Here is a 7089-nt window from a genome sequence, read left to right as displayed (position 1 = left end):
GTAGATAGAGGTTACATCCACAGAGAAGAAGGAGGAGGGGCGAGGGGATTGGGGGTTCCGAGGGGGTGGTGGGGGGTGGGGTAAGGGGACAACATAGGAAATGTAAATAAATCATCCAATAAAAAAAAAAAAAAGAAAAAAAAGTGGAGACTAGTCATAAAATACAGGTATCATGTTATATTCCACAGACCCATAGTAGCCAAATAAGAAGGAAGGTCCAAGCAAGGATGCTTGAATCTCACGTACAAGGGGAAACAGAATAATCATAAGAAGGCATTGGAGGGAGGGAACTGGCATGGGGGGTTTGGAGAGAGGAAAGGAGGTTTCAGGATCAGGTATGGTGATGGACAAGAGAGATGGCTAGATGGCCATGAGAATGAATGGAAATTTGCAACTGATGGGGGTGAGGAAGTGGAGGGCATCTCTAGGACATAAGGGAGACCTGGGATAAGGGAGGCACCCAAGAATCAATGGGAATGACATTAGCTGCGACTCACTACTTTGGGAATATGCAACCTGAAGAATCCACCTCCTGTAGTTAGGTAGGAACCCTATAGAGCAGTAGGTACACCAATCCACCCACAAAATGTTCAACCCAAAATTTATTCTGTCTATAAAAAATGCAGGCACAAGGGATAGAGTAGAGATTGGAAGAATGGCCAGCCACTAACCAGCCCAACTTGAAACCATGGGCAAGCACCAATCCCTAATACTACTAATGACACTCTGTTATGCTTGCAGACAGGAGCAAATTGTCCTCTGAGAAGCTTCACCCAGAAGCTGACTCAGACAGATATAGACACCCACAGCCAAACAGTGGATGGAGCTTGGGGACTTTTATGGAAGAATAGGAGGAAGGATTGTAAGCCCCAAAGAGGATAGGAACTTCACAGGAAGACCAATAGAGTCAACTGGACTCTTGGGACTCTCAGAATCTGAACCCTCAACCAAAAATCATATATGGGATGGACCGAGACCTCCACACACAGATATGTAGCTTGGTCTCATGTGGGTCTTGAACAACTGGAATGTAGGTTATCCCAAAAGTTGTTGCCATACATGGGTATGTTCTTCTAGCTGGGCTGTCTTGTCTGGCCTCAATGGGAGAGAAAGCACCTAGCCTCACAGAGACTTGAAGTGCCAAGGTGAGGGGATACTCAGGCCACCCCACCCAGTCAAAGAAGAAAGGGGGCATGGGAGAAGGATTGTGGGAGGGGGTGCCCAGGAAGGGGACAGTGTATGAAATGTAAAGTTAATAATTTTAAAAAAAATGAAAATTAAATTAAAATTTTCTTTCTTCAAAAAAAAAAAAAAGATTCACAATGTAGAATGTGATCACAACTGAATTACCTTGGACACTTAACTCTGGAAACACTTTCAATAATGTCAGTTTAGGATGTTAATAGAGGCCACTTGGGAAATCATTTTTTTAAAAAAAAAGAAAATCCACTTGAGAAAGGGTTAATAATCAGTATAAGGACCTCACATTGGAACAGTTGAGTGTCACTGTACACCGACAAAACATCAATTAAGAAAGGGGTAATTGTTCAAATTCTGAAGGTTATGATAGGATCAATGAAAAAAATCATCTTTCTTAGTCAATCATAAGATAGAAGCTTATGATTTGAGTTCATTTTCCAGTCAATGAAAGCTTGTAGTTTGAACTTGTTTACTAGTTGGCATGGCCACAGCCTTCAATAGGTCAGAATCAAAAGTCATGCTCTTTAGAATACTTGTAATGGCTCAGCATTGACAGTAGGAATTATAAAAATACCTATAGCCAATAGTCACATGAAGAGTTAATATAAAACTGAGGGGAAAGTAGAAAATTTAGTATTATTGAATGAATACAGTATTGCATTGCTTTATGATACAGTGTAGCTAAATCAGTAAATATATGTATTAATGTTGTTGAGTTAAACACTACAAAATAAAATAACTTTAAAGTATTTATTTACTTGTGTGGGTTCATGCACACATGTGAGTACCACAGTGTACATGTAGAGACAGAGGACAACATTCAGACATTAGCTCTCTCCTTCCACCATATCTATTCTGGGGCTAAAACTCAGATCATCAACCCACTGAGACATCTCACTGGCCCTAAATAAATTACTTAAATCTATATTCATATCCCTCAAAGTTTCTATACTCAAGTTGACTAGAAAACATAACAGAAGATACTGTCTTAGTTCATTTTCTGTAATTATAACCACATGCCACAGCCTGGGTCATTTTTTAAACAAAATAGATTTGTTGGGCCCATGATCTGTGGAGACTGGGAGTTTCAAGAACACAGCAACAGTATCTGATAAGGGCCCTCTTGCTACATCATAACATGATGAGGGCATCACCTAGTAAGACAGAGCAAATGTGATAATGAGGTTTCTCTACTTGTCCTTATAAAGCCACTTGTGCCATCATGGGGATTCTATTCATGATCATCTCTAAACTCAAGTTACTGGGCAGATATTGACAACACTGAGCAAGGGCTGGAGAGATGGCTCAGCAGTTAAGAGCACTGACTGGTCTTCCAAAGGTCCTAAGATCAATTCCCAGCAACCCCATGGTGGCTCTCAACCATCTGTAAAGGGATCTGATGTCCTCTTCTGGTGTGTCTGAAGACAATGACAGTGTACTAACGTACATAAAATAAATAAAATCTTAAAAAGAAAAACGCTGAGCAAAAGCTCTGATTCTTAACACACAGTAATGCTTTGAATAGAATAAAATCTTGCTTCATCATATCACAAATAGGCTGACCTATGAGCAGAAGAAGTGGATTCCACCTTTCTTCCTGTGTCCTCCCTTGAAAAGTACTATTGTGCCTATGAGTAATGGGTACTTGCTGTGGACAGAAGGGGAGAGATGGGTCAGGTTTATGTTGGATGCTACTTAATGTACTTCCTGTAGGTAGCCTCTCAACAGGTATCTTCAGAAAGAAGTTAAAAAGCAGAGAGCAATGAAGGTTATTATCTCTGAGTTTTGCCTTCTTTCTTCTCTGAACAACCATTGTCATAGAAGAGGCTAATTAAGAGACAAGATGGGAGGGCTCTGGGTAATCACTGTTTGACTCTGAGCCACCTCCCCCACACTGGCCCTGTCTAACCATACATGGGCCAGACTCATCTGTTTTAATGAATCTTCCCCTAGATTCTGATTATCACCTTGAAAATTTCTATAAGGTATAGTTAACAGTCAGCATACAGTCCGTTCTCTATATACATGGGACTTTGGTTCCAGGCCCCCTCATCAATATCACATTTCAGATGGCCAGGTCTCTTATGTAAAACTGTGTAGTAATAGCATAGAACCCAGACACATCCTCTTTACACTGTAAGTCAACTTAGATGTTTTACAATATTCAATACAATGTTGATTCTAAGAAAACACATTGAATTATTAGGAAATCATGACAAGCAGATAGATCTCTGCATGTTTGAAGCAGATACAACATCTCTTAAGTTTGATTTTGGGGACTTCTTAGGTTTTCCTGGAATCCAAACTGAGGGTGTGGGAAAGTTCTGAGGGCAGGTTACCCTCTTAAATGTTCCTTCATTTTATTTTTTGAAACAGAGTATTACTATGTAGCTCAGACTGGCCTCAAAATTGCAATCCTCCTGCCTCAGCCTCTTGATTGCTGTTATTATAGGTATGCATCATCGCACCTGGATAGACTCATAGACTTCACTCTAGAAACTTCAGGGTTTCTGAACAATCAGAAAATGGGTTGAAATAGGTTAAATAGAGCAGTCCTTGTTTGTGTGTATTTCCAATATTTAATTAGCTCAATGTCTCAGCTCAAAGATGCCTAGTGGTAATTGTGGGGTGAGAAGTAGGCAGTGCAGGCACACTGACAGCCACAAGGACCAGCAGCTTGACAGTGAGTATTAGTTAGCTGACTGCTAGTCCCACCATGAGCCATCCCTCACATTGGAGCTGTCTTGTGCAGGAGCCAGGAACCCCAGAATTCCTGGTCGCTTCCCAGATGTCCTTGTGCTCATAGTCTCACTAAGTAATTAATATTTATGATGACCTTGGGATGAATTTTACTCTCTTTGCTCTGATTCCTAAGGCAGACACTTACATAATCCAGTTAATTAACATTAAAAATGACTAACACTTATTGAGGTATGTGCCAGGACTTGTGTTCCATGCTTTATAGGGATTATCTCATTGTAGAAATGTTCCCATATAAAACAACTTTAACTAAAAATATTTTGGTACTTAAGCTTTAGTTGGCTGAAAATTGTACATATATGGAAACACGTTTACTAAGGAGGCTGTGATTAAATGATGGCTTCCATGCTCTCCCTTTGGACTGTGTGTGTGCACAAACATATTAAGTCTGGTAAGTGTGTGCAGAATGCATTTTTGCGCTGTGCTCTGTCCTTCAGTAGTACTAGTAATCCCTTATCCATGGGAAATGTATGATGAGACTCCAGTGGAATAGCGCCAAGCCTTACACATGCTGTTTTTCTGTACATGAATGTTGATGATAAACTTTAGCCTATAAATTAAACACAGTTACAGGTTAACAGCAATGTTTAACTGTGTGCTACAGTGAAAGTAACGCAAACTGGCTGTTTTACCCTTAAACTATTACATACACTGTTCTTCCTGTGATGATGTGAGACGGCAATGCCACTCCACAGTAAGATGAAAGTAGGCAAAAAACACAGCACTGTGGTAACAATGAGCTTCTACGGAAGGGTTATCTGGACACAGAGCTGCAGTGACAGTAGATTTGAGACAGAGACAGCGATGGGGCAACACATGAGTGGGTGACATATACAGCCTGGATACAGGACAAAGGGATGGTTCACATCTTAGGTGAGACCAAGAAAGACAGCACAAAACTGCTGAGGGCTCTTCTGTTCCTAAGCTAGTCGTGGCGAAGATCTCGTACAACTTTTCAGGGAACACCTACATTGTTCAAGTTACCTTCCACATCCACCTTGGTCCCATTGTCTTCTCTGAGCTTCTGCAGCCTCACTTCCTGTCCACTGGGTGACAACTAGCTCTGCTACTCATCTCTCACGTGGATAGCCCCTTCTTCTCTGGACCACAAGCATGTGGTACTCAGGCTCTTCCATAGATGCCTCTGATGCTGGTACGTCACTCCTCCATTCGTCTTCTGAGAGCTTCACATTTCTCATGTGAACAATAGGGATTATACTACTCACGTCATATGTGTATTACTCTGTCATGTAAAGAGGTTACTACACTAATGTTAGTCATCTGCACTGCAATTTGTATTAGATTCAGTGCACTAAAATATGGTGTTCATATAACACTTATTTTTAAAAGTTTTGACAAAACTATTAACTTTTATTGTTTGTAAAATGTATGATGAATGTGTGGGCACATACATATTAGGGCACATGTGTGAAGATCAGGACAACTTTGTGGAGTTGGTTCTCTCTTTTTACCTTTGCATGAATTCTGGGATACTCAGGTCCTTAGGTTTATGTGGTAAGTGCTTTTATTTATCCCTCTAAGCCATGTTGACAGCTCTCACATAGATTTCTAGAAATGTATTTTTTAAGGAATAAACATAGAACAATCTGCCCAGCCTGAGCCTTGACCAGAGAGACTCATCTGCTGCTTCTACACTGTGAGCATTAGCCCCTAAGCCAGCCTTCTCCAAAGACCTAGACACTCAGATTTCTTTCTCAGTATTGAGACTGAGCCACTAGCACTAGATACTCTGTGCTGTAGACTGGACACAAGACAAAGGGATGGCTGACGTCTTAGGTGAGACCAAGAGAGACAGTTCAAAACTGTGCTGAGGCCTTTTCTGTTTATGTCCCCCTGAAATATGTTTATAGTAACTGAGACCACAGCGTGCTGTGATTATGAGATATGGCCTTTGGCAGATTATCGAGTCACAAGTATGTATCCCTCAGGGAGTACTCATTAGTGTGGTTCTCTCCCTAGAAAAGAGAGCCCAAGAGAAACAGAGTGGCCGGGCCCGCCGCAGGATTTGAATCAAACATCCTTGTGGGAGCCGGCGGCTGGCCGGACTGCGGGTGGGCCAGTCAGCAGCGTCGGCTCGCCCCCCACCCCAACGTTGGGCCCGGCGGCTCCGCCCCGCGCTGTTGTTTGCCTGGTCGGCGCGGCGGTGCCGAGCTGAACCTCAGCATTTGCCGGTCGGCGGCGGAGGCAGCGGAGCTGCGAGCGCGAGCCCGGGGCGGCCGCCCAGCTCCACGTCGGTGAACACCGAGGAGCTGCAGCACCAGGTCATGATCCACCAGTATGCTGGCCGCGGGCTGCGCGGCCGACAGGGCGTAGCAGCTGCTGCAAGCAGCGCACTGGCAATTCGAGACCGTCCTAAGCACGTTCTTTCAAGAAAGCAACATTCCCAACTGCCACCACCACCTGCAGATGATGCGTACCCCCCAGCAGTACCCCTGCTACACCCCCAACTTCCCTGATGAGTTGACCATGTTCTCCATGCTTCGGACCTCTGAGGACCTGCAGAGCAGCAGCAGCCCCATGACAGCTGTGGCCTGCTCCCCCTGCAGACTTCAGCTCCTTTTGGGCTGCATCCCCACCCAACAACCAGGTGCCCTGGATCCCACCCTCTTCTCCCATCACTTTCCATCTCCACTGCCCACAGTCCACATGGTCTCCCAGAGCATGACAGGGGGCGCCCCTCTGAAAGCCATGGCAGCCATGGATGGCCAGAGATGAGACTGGACGCCACTAGGCTGGAGCAGGGGACAGTCCAGGGTTGTGGGGACACAGAAGAGGGATGGGAGTGGGGAACGCAAAAGGGCGTGGGGTTTCAAGATCACATGGAAGTTTTTATAGGAGAATTTTTGTGGATTGGGGGACAGTAAACGTCCTGAGCCACTTGGGTTCTTCAGGAGTTTCTCTTCGGGAAAGTTTTTTTTTTCAACTTTTTAATATATAACTATAATATATATATAAATTTAGCTAACGTTTGTGAGAGTGGGGCCTGAGCACGTATTCCGGTCAGAGGCGAGGCTCACAATCCTTCCTTGTCAACATCTCTTTCTCTGTCCAAGGGGGGACAAAAAGATGCTCATGGATGGAGCGAGCGAGCAGCCGGGTGGCTGTGCT

At 43.8% G+C, this 7089-nt stretch overlaps 1 pseudogene; it reads left to right on the top strand.

The window, feature by feature from the left end:
• The first annotated feature begins 6010 nt into the window (after positions 1–6010).
• Positions 6011–6696, top strand: LOC114638889 (annotated as a pseudogene).
• Positions 6697–7089: the final 393 nt, after the last annotated feature.

This window comes from Grammomys surdaster, unplaced genomic scaffold (assembly GCF_004785775.1).
Source record: "Grammomys surdaster isolate TR1022 unplaced genomic scaffold, NIH_TR_1.0 125654, whole genome shotgun sequence".
NCBI classification, from domain to species: Eukaryota; Metazoa; Chordata; class Mammalia; order Rodentia; family Muridae; genus Grammomys; species Grammomys surdaster.
The sequence above is the reverse complement of the archived record's forward strand: the minus strand, read 5'-3'. Positions and strand labels throughout refer to the sequence as shown.